Genomic DNA, 13,256 nt, shown 5'->3' on the forward strand with positions numbered 1-13,256 from the left:
GCAGGACTGAGATAGTCTACGGGAGACCACTACATGTAATTTTTCAAGTGCAGGACCTGCTTTTGTGCTATTAAAAACTTGGTTCTTATTTAAAATCTCCCACTCTTTCTCCATACAAAAGTACAACAGTGTTCAGTAACACAACTGAAAAACCCATTCAAATATTTGTCAAGGATGACATAAAATAACCCAGTTCTTAATTGTGAAACAATCCTATTTGTTACATGAGGTATCCAACTCATTGGAAGCACCATCAGGCTTCAGAGAACAGACAAATGGCACAACTGTCAAAGCTTGAAGAATTGCACTGTGATGAAAGTGAAAGTGATCAAGCCACGTGATGGGGCCCAAAATAACTTAAAGGCATGTGTATGTACAAATAAACAGCCACAACTTTCCAGTAAATTACGATGTACAGTAATCTAATCCATTCACCAAAGGCAGGTGCTTTTCCCAAGTTATAATTGCACTCCATTGCAGAAGTTCCCATGTCAGTCACAGGGGGAAAAGGCACCGAGTTTACTTTCCAGGTCTCCTCTTCATACTGATCCTGCTGTCCCCTTACAGACCTGTCAAACAGCAGTCTTAGACTCTTCTATCACATAATGCTAAACACTAAGAAAAAGGCCCTGAATGGACCTCAGTGTGAATGACTACAAGGTTTCAGGGAAGTTATGGCTTATACCAGCCTGATCAGCTCCCAGAGACAGATTCAATACCAATAATACCTTAATTAAATCACTTAATCATACCAAGCACATGAAAATTCTGGTAATAGGTATTTAAATTGCAGATGAGTAACATAAAACTTGAGCCAGACATTGCAATGACTCCGATCAAATGAAAACTAACCAAATGCAGAGCATAATTATTCTGAAGCTGTGATTTCATTTATGCAAATTAACATTTAGATATCTTAACAGCAATTAAAATAATCATACCAGCACCTCAGTTTAGCATCCTCTAATGGGTTTTGTCCTAGCTTTAGAAGAGAACTTCAAAGCCCTTTCCTCCCCAAAGCCATTAGCCCAGAGCCAGATGATGGAGAAGGCTGGAGACAGCCAACAGATGGGCTCCCTCACCACCAAACATGATGGGACTGTCCCTGGCCTCCTGCTCCACACCAAGGATTTAACACTAACTATTAACCTCAAAACACAAGTAAAAATTTCCTAACTTCCTGAATTCTCTCCTAAATAACATAACCCATTACAAGGTGCCTAGTGCATAACATAAGCATATTATTGACTATGGGACTTAGTGTCTTTTCTATAAAAATTACATTTAAATGAATTACTTATCCTGGTCACACTACTTAGATATTCAAAAATCAACCCTCAGAGTACACTACAGCCAAAGCCTTCTTGGAGCTTCCAGTGGCAACCGCACAGTTCCAGCCAAGCCAAACCTTCTGTCAGCAGCCCACCACTCCTCCAGTTCTGGGATGACTCAAATAACAGATATGCCACGTTGGCTCCAAAGACACCAAAATATGAAAATAACGCTTGGGTTTCTTTTCTTAAAACGTTTTCAAGGTTCATGCTAAAAAATAATCTGTTTGGTTTTTCACCAGAATCTCCGCTTACTCTTTGACACATATGTGCATGAAAGAATTAAAATATTCAACCTCAAAAAACTTTTACACTTCAAAAGCAAAGTAACTGCCCCTCTTCACAAGGACACTGTGGAGTGTTATCCCACAGTTTGCTGACAGGAGGGTTCAGACACCCAGCATCACCTTCATGACTCAGAGACACATCTAAACACTTCGCAGGCCCAGAGGTGCAGCCACACCACTCAGCCCTGGGCAGAAACAGCTCCAGGGCACTTCCAAACAGGAAGGAGCCAGGATGCCTGGCCCACAGGAGAGAGGCTGGCTGAGCTGCAGCAACCCCAGCAGCCCCATTTGCCCTGGATCTGCCATAACCAAGCAGCAAACATCCTGCTCCCCTTAACTTCTGGAGGAGGTACTTGCCCGTGCAAGCACATCACCAAAGCTGAGCCCGTTAAATGATGAGGGTTACTGTGAAAAAGAAGCAATAAACCTACACTGCAGTTAAGGATGTTTTCAGGAGACAGGACAGCAGCTCAGTGTGGAGGAGAAAAGGTGGAGGACAATCCTCTAACATGGCAAAAGGACAATTCAAATCCTCACCCGAGCCTATGGGACCACTAGCATTCAAAAACATGCAAGTTATCTGTAGTTCATGCAGTTCAAACCAGTCCAGAATGTCTGGGAGCACACAGTCCCAGCTTTAACATTAATTTCAGCTGAACAAGGAAAACCAGGTTATCTATCATCTTTTGGAGTTTGTGTGTTTCTTACAGACTTAACTACACGACCCTGAACTCCAACCACAGAAACATCTCTGTTCTCAGATAAGAAATGTTTACTAAGTTATTACAAGAACATTTTCAGCAGCTCAAAAGAAAAATATAATTAAGCACTAAACAGAAGAGATAACATGCCCTGGAAGAACAATCTTTGATACAATAATGGACTGAAGTAAAAAAAAGTAAAATTTTACTCCAGAAAAATAAAGCTTAATTTTTGTAGAAGCATCTAATTTCTAACCTTACCCTAAACACTTCTTTGTTACCCCCATTATTTTCCTTCTCTTTCTCTAAACATGTAATTCAAGATGTCCATTTGAGCAAGACACAGTATCTTGATATAACCAATGAATGAGGTGTTCCTGTGAAACAGGTACATGAAAATCCTGCATAATCCTATACCTGAGACTGCCTAAAGACCTCTGCCATGCACTCATAGCAGTGCTCAGAGGACATTTCAGACAGGAGCACACTCTGCTATACATTAACATATATGCATCCAAATCCATTAGAATAGCACGTCACCATTCAATACAACCACCTTCTGGAGGCCTCTGTTTTGAGAAGGTAAGTTTATAAATAGAATTGATTTAGCCCCACCCGGCTGAAAACAAAGCCCCACAGTCAGCAGAGCTGCACAACAAACCTTGAAGAGAAAGGGAAAATACCACAACATCCTCTGCTATAAAAGCACTGCCACAGAGGGGGGCATTTTGGTGGTTCGGGGTTGTGGGTTTTTTGTGGTTGGGGATGGTCTGGATTTTTGGTTATGTTTTTTTCCTGTCTTGGTTGTTTGTGGGGATTGGAAGCTTTTTTACTTTTTTTACTATTTTGGGGGATCCAGAATGATGGATCCTATGAACATCAAGATTGAAAAGAGCAGAGTTACCATGTTGCAGGGGCTTTTTGTTGCCTTTTTTAATTTATTTTTAAAATCAGGTCTCCTAGCAGAAGAAAACAATACACAGCACATTTCCATCTATCAGAGTGTTGATCTTCCTTCTCCTCCTTGTCACAAAACATTTCACTGAGTTTATATGTCTTTCTGCACACTTCTTATAGAGACTACTCCTGCTTCCTCACACAAACTAAAGCTTGTCAGACCACATCTACATTAACGAGTCCAGTAGCAGAGAGGGATGTGCAGAGCAAAGCAGCCAGCACTAAAGAAAAACCTTCTGTGCTCATTTCAGGGAGGTTACTTGAGCCTGAGCACTCACGAGCAGCTGGTGTACATGTTCCAGTTAAATTTAATTTAACATAAAAACCAAACCTGTGCACTAGAAGACCCTTCAGGACACAAATCAAAGCAGAGTAAAGAAACCTCTCAGAAGATGGACTGAGAAGTGCAAGCCCCAGCTGACATACCACATGTAGCCTCTGGCTACTCGAGTTTGTCTTTCAGTTTTAGTCTCAGAGAAGTCTGTTCCCCTTACACACATTTTTAAAGCCCTCTGCTCCTACCACAAGTGCAAGGAGACCCTCATAACTTCACTCCAGCACAGGGGCTGCTCTGGGCAGTGGCACACACAGGCTGAGGTTGACTCTGGAGTTCTACAGTTTGTATCCCACCTCATGTGCCAGACACTGCTAAGGAATAGAGCAGGGGATGTGGAAGAGAAAGGCTCTCAAGACACCTACAGCTATTATTACCCCTAAACAGGCTTCCTGGCAAGGAATGAGTCTTCTTGGTCTGAAGCACAGAGAAGAAGAGGGAAAACTACATTTGGCTTATCAAACATTAAACTACACAAAACATGTGACTCCTGATCAGAGTCAGGACTGTGAATCCTGTGCTTCCAAAGAAAGTACAAAGTAATGAAGTAAGTAAATTCATTGCTATTCATTTAAATAAGTTAATAAATGCACTTTCATGAAATAACGTCAATGAATAGGAGGCACTTCACAGTTCGCCCCTCCAGTCAAGCCTCTCTCTCCAGAAACTGAGTACCAAACCACACAGCAAAATGAAAGCCCTCTGCTTAACATCTTGCTAATATTCACCTAATAACAATGCTGGCAAATTCAGGAACATGACCAACTTGGCAGACTGTGCCAACCTGGAAAAGCACAGGCTGTTTCAGGCCTCACCACTATTAATAATTAACTACATGTTGACATTTCCTCATGACCGAGTAAGGGGTGTGTAGCCGAGTAACTAGTTAGAAAGGCCACCACTGCAGGGGAGCTGAAGAGAAATTGCCACACTACCCCCTTAATTCGTTTGCAAAACACACAGCTCCTGTTACCTGCCCCAAGCAGTGCAATCATCGTGTTCTTGCCGCTGTAGTAAATCCCAGGCTGGCAAAGCCCAGCCAGCGGCACCCACCGAATAACAGAGTTAAACTGTAACTCAAGAAAACTTGTTTTCCAACTTCTTTCAGGCCTCCTTCGGCAAGAACGGGCTCCAACACACTCGCCCCCTGCTCGCAGTGCGGCTGGGCATGGAGGCAGGCTTGCTAACAGCTCAGTAGCTTCCAGCAAATGCACAGTCGGGGCAGCGGCGCTTACGCAATGTTTTGTTGACATTGTGCATCACTTTGGAAACGCTGCAAGGATACGAACTGTCGTTGTTCCCAGGTAAAACAATTGCTCTTTTTGTATTAGGTGCCACCCAACTTCGCGAGTTATTTAGCAACTCGAAACGTGAATTAGTTGCCCTCTCTTTCTCCCCAGAAGAAACTTTATTACCACTAGTAGCAGCACCTCTCTGTTATTGTTTATTTTGGATATGTAGCTGAACAAGCTGTACTGATGAGAGTACTTTCATACCCGTGACCCCTTCACCCTGAGGAATTCCCTTACTCCAGCTGTATATTAATAACAAAGCTCTGATAATTGAGGTTTCATGCAATTTCTAAAGGAAAACATATCAACACAGAGTGCAAAGTGCCCAGAAATACAGCCCCAGAGAGTCCCACTCTCTGGCCATCCCCAAACCAGCTCTGTGAGCAGATCCAGGACCCACAGAAGGGAGGGAGAGAGCAAAGGAGAAAGCACCAAGCTGTTCAAGTAACACATGCCATGCCAGTCGTGTCCTTACATAACCACAGAGGCAATTCTGGACACGACCTGCACAGGCACACACACCCCACCACGAGAACTGTGATATGCAGAGGCTGCCGATGACACCTCACCAAAGAAGCCAACACCCAGTTCCAGGGGCAGCAACCAAAGACACACAAGATTAACAAGAGAAATTATTATAACCTTTGATTAAAACACACAAGATATTTCAGAGCTTTGGAATTTGGCCCATGATACACCAAGAAAATTCAGCTGAGCTGATAGTAGCCTTTGCCCAACAGGAAACCTCAGTCCTGCACAGGTCAGTGGCAAAGGGCAAAACATTGATTCCAAGAGAGTCTTAATTCTTTGATTCCATTGATTCTTTTGGGGAGAGTCTTCATGGGAAACAAATGATACAGTGATTAAATTTTGCATTTGTAAAACTTAGTTACTAACCACCTGAGAAAAATGTTACAGACCTGACTTTAGATTTGTGCAGCATCAGAGACATTTTTAATCAGACACTACCGATGTCACATTAGTATCAGAAACTGAAAATATAAATTCGTTTAAGTGTTATACAAACTAGTCTCAATTGCACCATTGTCTCAATACTCGGAAGCAGAACTGACGCCATACACTGAACACAAACATATTTTATATAAAATATCAGAGTGATCTCCCATGACTCAACGCTGTCATTAGTGCCAGTAGCAGCACTCAAGAATACAATTGCTATATTCATATTTTCCACAAATATCAAAAGCTCAATCTTGTGATACCAATATGACTGCAATCAGAGCTAACAAGATAAATGAAACAATACTTCAAGCATTTATTTTTCTTCTGGGCAAGATGCTGTCGTGCAACTGAAAAGCAAGCACAAGCAGTGCAGTCTCAGCCATCAGCCCTGAATGAGAACTAGCCCTCCGAATCAGAAAGTGCCACCATCAACACAAACAGTGCATTTCATCCAGCCACAGCTTTGCCAGCCTAATCTCTTCTTTTAAAAGGCTAATTCTTTTAGAATCTAAAATTCATCAACTCCTCTGAACTACTCAAAATGGAGGAAATTCATCCCAAATTGTCTTTCTCCCTCTTGCCATGAAAGATTTTCACCTGGACTAAACAAAAAAAGTACAACATACACCAATACAACACCACAAAATTATTGTTCTCCTGACAGGCCTTGTACATTATGTTTGCAACAGCACACACACAAATAGCCTGTCGAGCTCATCAAGTCTCATATGTGATGCAAAAATTTGCAAATCAGGCTCTCCTGTACCAAGGAGTTGAACAGAACTGTTGCCTACAGATTGAGAATGACCTGGCAGTAAGTAATACTTGAGTTAAAACTTCCCCCAAATACATGGAAAAATCAGTCTCTCTTCCCAGAGCACATTCAACTCCTTCTGCAACAAAACCGTTGGAGTAAATAAGAACTGTAGCCTTTTTTGTTTGTTTGTTTTAAATCTGACTTAACTGTAAAACAGTTGAGGCATCTAAGCCAGCATGCTTACCTTGATTGATCTTTTTGTGCTGCAGTTTTCAGCTCTGTTGCCTCAGCTACATCCAATAACAACTTCCAAACATACACACGCTGAGGTAAATACATGTACACATGGTAAGTAAATGTTTGAAAGGTATTTTTATATGTATGTATACAGAGACAGAACAAAACCTCTTTAAAGTCCTAATATTTTCCCCATAATAAAAATTCCTCATTTAAAAGTGGTTTGAATATTCTGCCTTTATATAACAGGTGGGTTTCTTTCATTGTAAGAAACACTGTCATGAAGACAGAATTGGTTGCTTACTGAAAAGATCTGTACAAGTTAGACGTGGCATATATAGAAGAAAGAAGGAACAGAGGGAAAAGAGACCTTTACCACTTCTTTCAGATTTCTGAGGATGCAGAGGAAGCAGCATTTCCTACAGGTAAATATCAGCACATTAGAAATGCATTCTATCCCAGAGAAGGATCAGCCTCTTGCCTCCTAATGAATTGATAACTGCAGTAACCCATATTGTGATGTTTCATAAAGCCACCAGTGCAAGAAATGTCTATGCAGAGAAACTTCTGATGTAACTCTACAGAAAGGCATGCACAAAGAAAGGTAAGATCACATGCAGCACATGGTCCCACTAGCTGGGGGTCATAATAATACTGATAAATGTGCATCCCTTTTATCTCTGCTGTATTCCCTTCCGTGTTTAATAATCTTTCCATTTGTAGCATAAATAAACTTTTAACAGTAACTCTTGTTTTAATCTTCAACAGAATGTTTAGACATCTCTGCAAGCAAGTTATAGAAACACATTCAGTCTCAAAGAGCACTTGTCCCAAAGAGCTCCCAAAGTATTTCTTGAGAAAAACTCCCCCCCATGTCCTCTCGCAGGGTTCAGAGCCGACACAGTCAGGGGAAAAAGTGCCCGCAGCATCATTACAAAAGCCATAAAGAAAAGGTATTAAAAACACCCCTTTAGCATCCCGTGAAAGGGATCCATCCCTATTAGGCTGAATACCAATCAATTCCATGAATCACAAAGTAAGGTGATATTAACAGACAAGGAAAGAGAGGACAAAGAGCTTTTTTCTCCTCTTAGGAATAAAGCTGGATCCTTCTCAAGTAAGATCTCAAACACCAGAATTCCTTTATTTAACTGATTCAAATACTGAAAAAAAAAATCTTGTGAAGACCTCCTCTATCCCTAAAAACAGTTTAGATCTTCAAAAACAAGCCTTGGAAACGAACCTCAACTGGGAACAGGCAGACTGTAAACAAGCAAGCAATTCTAATAGTTAGGAAAAAAAAGAAAAGAATAATTGAAAGGAAAAGAGTAGGAAGTAGCAGATGACCAAAGTTTCTAGGAAAACACAGGAAGGAAGATGTTTACAAGACAATGATGCACATTTAACAGCATTTTGGTCAATAAGGCAGAAAGGCATCTTACAAGAAACAACGAAAAAGCCTTCTGGAAATTGGATAAGTTCCACCAATTGTTGTGTGCCAACACAGACAAACCCTGCACCACACAGGAGAGGCAAAAAAAATTAATACATTTTACTCAAACTAGTGGAATTAGGTAAAGGTTAACAGCACTTTTTTAAAACACACTAACAAAGGACCAAAGCAAAGCAGCAAACATGTTGAGACTCGGAAAACATGAGAGAAGTGTGTGTTTTGTTTACATATGAAAAAGTAAATTACTCTTGTAAAAGTAAATTAATAAAGTTTCATATAAAATGGTGTATAAAGATATTTTTATGAACAGCTGATTTAGTGGTTACTCTTATCTTCCAGAGGGAGCTTAGATGGCCAACAAGAAAAGTTTCTTTGCTTCCCTTATAAATTTTTTAACAATTATTGGTACAGAGGTTTGTTTTCACTCTGCCTTTATAGGTGAGCTTCCTCATGCAGATCTCAAGCCTACACCAGGCATTTTTTTCAGCCTAGTACATCAGGAGCAGTGTCAGCTGACACCCACAGACCCAGAGAGCAGGCCTGGAGGGATCTGGGCACACTAATAAAAGCAGCAAACATCTCTGCAATGAAGACACCACTCCAGCCCCACACAAAGCACAGCTGCACCAGTTACTGCAATCCCAGCTGAACTTGTTTCTCCTGGCACTTCTTCCTGCCAGGGACCAGTTGTGCCATCTCACTTCATCACTGCAAGATGAGGTGATCACAAGGCCAGGACGGTCACTCCCATCCCACAGCCCACCTTCTAACAGAGTCAAGAATAACTATGGAGTAAAACCCCTAAAATAACCCAAAGCAAGTTTTCTCAGGTACTGGTCACCACTTGCCCCAAGGCAAGCATTGTGATAAAAATCTTGCCTCACCCAGCAATTTAAGTTCCTTGAAAGTCAAAGTGCCCTGGTCACATAAAAAAGAGCTGCAGGACAGGACAGCACAGCAAGGTGACCTAAAGCAGCACAGCCTGCAGGGAAGGGCAAGACACCCTCAGATCAGTGGGGTACATCGTGGTTTGTGACAGAAAGGTGCCTGTGGGCACCTCCAGCCAGCAGCTACAGCCCCCTCTTTGAACGATGATGTTCATGGCACTCTGCACAGGTATCAGGACCTGAGCTTTCTTGATCCTAAATTTTCCACTGTTTATTCTAAACCAGTAGTCACTGCAGTGCTGTACATACTTGGCAGGCGATGTTTATACATTTTCATTTGATTTTTCACATTAAAAGCATTATTTCGTATTTAAGTTGTGCTTTAAAAAGCACCAAAGTTTTCTAGAACTATTAAATTATTTCAGCAAGAATGAAAAAAGACTAATGAGTTTAATATTCCTGATTTTAAAGACAGTTTTTTGATGCGAGTGTCCTTCATAACATTCAATAATAGTACTCTGTACATAAGAATCCAATTGCTTTTTTAATATTGAGAGTTGACGTAGCTTTGATCATATTAAAATACAGGAATTTATTTCTTATGTCTGTTTTGCCTTTTGATAGCTCATTGTGTCTTATTTTATTGCTGTATTTTGGAACTTGAACTTAACATTTTCCTAGGCTTCATCCTGTTACACCCAAATATTGTAGAGCACAAGAGAGGTGGAGGAAAGGGGGAAATGGGAATACATTCCTTATTTACAAAAAGGAATATTTTCTAATCGTTTTCTGAAAAAAGACTGTACAAAAAGTTAACATAATGCTGGACGTAATAAGTATGTAAAGTTAATAATACAGGGAGAGGTGTTTCGAAATCACACGACTCCAAGTCACCGCATAAGAAAAAAGAAACGGAATAAACTACTTGAGTTGACTTGCTTAAAAACCAGTTCAGCTATTTGGCTCTTCTTCCTTTTCCAACCCCTATTGCTGTGCTAGAGATTAACTCCCAGTTGTCAGAGAGTTACTCACTCTCAAAAATTGAGTAGATTATTAAGACACCATATGAAAAAAAAAAAGTGACACAATGTGAAAAATACTACAAAGCTGCACAAAGATTATCCCCAGACTGCATCTAAAAACGATGCTCACACCAACTCTGGCCATCTTTTTCAACCTTCATTATACTGAAATAAAACAGCTGAAGAATTAAGAAGAGGGGGAAAGGACCTACCCTGTGAAATGGTACACTATCAAATAAAGTCACCAGCAAAAATCCACTCTCACAATTCCAGGTTGTTCCCCTGCTCACCTGTCACTCAAAACTCTGTGCTCTGAAGAAAAACAGCTGCGGTTTCCCTAGAAATCTGCTGAAGAGGTAGAGGCTCTAAACCAAAAGAGTCTATAGGGGGGTAGGAGACGCCAAGAACAGGTAACAGGATTTACTAGGCTTTGTCCTTCATTATAGGTTATTTCAGGTCAAAAAGAGGGTGTGCACTGCCTGTACAAGTCAGAAAAGGTAACCCATTACTAACCCATATCTATTTAAAGTTGCTTTAAATAGAGTTAACATGGTCATTTCAGGTGCACTGCACACTCAGCAGCCACCCCAAACACGCCCAGTGCTCATTTCTTCATGTTTGGGTTTGTGCTTCACCCAGCCAGAGCTGTGAGATACAGTTTCAGATACCCAGATTCACCTCATACTTATCCAAAAAATGGGCTTTTCTTTCAAGACCTATTGAAAGTAATAAATTGGTTTTGCCTCTACCTCTGAATGTCCATGAAGAGATCTGAAGAAATATAATATTTCAGTGACTTAGGAACAGAGACATTAACTTAGTAAAAGCTCCCTAGTATCAAGCTGAACTCTTAATTCCCAGATTTTCAAAGGCAGGAAAATTTAATAGTTAGAGCAGCTGTGAGTTTACATAACACATCTAAAGGAGCAACATAGCTACAATGAAGAAGCACTAAGGATGTTTTCTTCATCAAATCTGTCCTGCGCCAAGACTTCTGAAATGCTCCGCTAACCCCACTGTAACATCATCAGGGAAGTGGAGAAACTCAGAAAACACAAAATGGCACAAATAAAATTCAAAACACAAAATTCAATAGCAAACTTGTAACAGGTAAATGCTGGTATCACCACCATCCCACCTCCACATTTCCCTCAACCGAGTATCACAAGGTGATATCAGGCCTGCTCTACCCAACTCATACTTCTGTCAGTGGACAGAGCATTTTACCTCATCTGTAATGCCCCTGCATATTGGATATCTATATCTCTATCTATCTATATATAGATAGATATATAGATAGATAGATACACACATACATACATATATATATATCCAAAGAACCTAAGGTTTATCTACTTAAAAAATTATATATATACAGCTGTCCTCTGCTTTATTCCCCAAAGTTCTGGGCAGACAGTGACACTGCCTACAGTAACTATTCTGTATGTGCACAGCACTGATAGGCCACGACACCTCAGAGACCTCACAATGCAACAGCAAAATTCAGCTCAACTGAAAGGAGTTTCTCTGCCTGTATTTAACATTTCCCCCAAATACACGTTGGGCCCCAAATGACAGCACTGTTCCTGTTAGCAGTGCTGTTCTTCTCCCCAACATGCATAAGGAAACCAAGCACAAAATTCCTGTTTCAAAATGCACCACTTTGTCAAAAGGGCCTTTGTTGCTGTGATCAACATAGTGGCAAAACAGAAAATAGAATAAAGAGAATATATACTGTTAACAAGAAAACTATTCTAAAAGCAGGAAGTGTGCAATCCCTTAAAATAGTACAGAGGTACATACCTAAACACAAAAGCTTGGAGAAACAGAGCCTGACATTCCTACACGCTTAGATTGGGCTTTTCACAAGAATTAAGCATAGTTAATTCTGTTCCACCGAGCCAACCCCCTGCCTCTCGAAGCACTGCTCAGTCTCCCATCCCCTTTAACAGACCGATCAGTCTGACAGATGCTTTTGAAAAAATCACCTCCAAAACAACATTTAATTTGAACGACTGCTACAAACTGGAGGACACCAGAAAAGCAGCACGTGCGAATTGTGGTATTTCTGTGAGTTGTGTAAGATGAGTTGCAAGCTCACTCTTCCTCCCCACACCGTCTTTGTCTCTGCTATCTCGTTATGCAGAGCTGGTCTCATTTCCCTGTTTCTGTAGGTAGTTATTTGAAAGACTGCAGGGAGGAAACATGCAAACACAAAAAAATCCCAAACAAAGAAAAATCACAAGTACCGGCAGAGACCCCAGGTCAGGCGCACCTTCCCGTACAATTTTTCAATGAAACTTTATTCCAGCTGATGGAATCCGTCCAATTACAAATTGTTCTCAAGCCCGGAGAGCCACACGCCACCACCACAATCGGAATTAAGAGCATCCAGCCAAATATATCTATGAAAAAGTAATTTACAAGCACAACCGGTGCCACACCCTGAGCAAGCAGCAAAACTCGCACTACAACAGAAGTCGCCGCTAACAAGCGCATTCAATGAAAACTCTGCCTAATTCGTGTTTTACGACTGTAAACATCACCCCATCGCGCTACCATAAATGGTCCGTGGCAGCGCAGATAAAGCCGCCACCGCTGCTACACCAGGATCAGTTTTCCCCCGTAAGTCCGTGTTAACACTTCGCTCTATTTATTTGCGATCTCACCATGCCGCTCCTTAATACAGTATTGACCTATTTTCCAGGTCCTTAATTAATCTCTTTGCTGGCTGCCACGCTTATTAGACGCTGTGTGTATTTTAGACTTAGTTTATAGAAACCTTGAGCAAATGAACTCTGTTATGGAATTATTATGTCACAAAGTGAGTCCTCACAGCCCAGTCAGGCTTTTCTACTCGGTGAATCAATCAGAGCTTAAACTTTCTGTAAATGATGTAATGGGAGGTAATACTGGGGGGGTGGAACAACCACAGAACATGCATCGTTACCAACAACTGCGGCTTTACTTAATGTAATTACCTCTCATGTTAATAACATATTTTCCCAATATTTAAAGATACTAAAGTAACTGAA

The 13,256-nt window shown here is 40.9% G+C and overlaps 1 protein-coding gene across 4 annotated transcripts in view; it reads right to left on the bottom strand.

The window, feature by feature from the left end:
- HIPK3 (homeodomain interacting protein kinase 3) overlaps window positions 1-13,256 on the bottom strand; it is a 73,863-nt gene that overhangs the window by 59,325 nt on the left and 1,282 nt on the right. The gene's annotated exons all lie outside the window — the stretch shown is intronic.

The sequence above is a fragment of the Pithys albifrons genome, chromosome 6 (genome assembly GCF_047495875.1).
Source record: "Pithys albifrons albifrons isolate INPA30051 chromosome 6, PitAlb_v1, whole genome shotgun sequence".
Taxonomy (NCBI): Eukaryota; Metazoa; Chordata; class Aves; order Passeriformes; family Thamnophilidae; genus Pithys; species Pithys albifrons.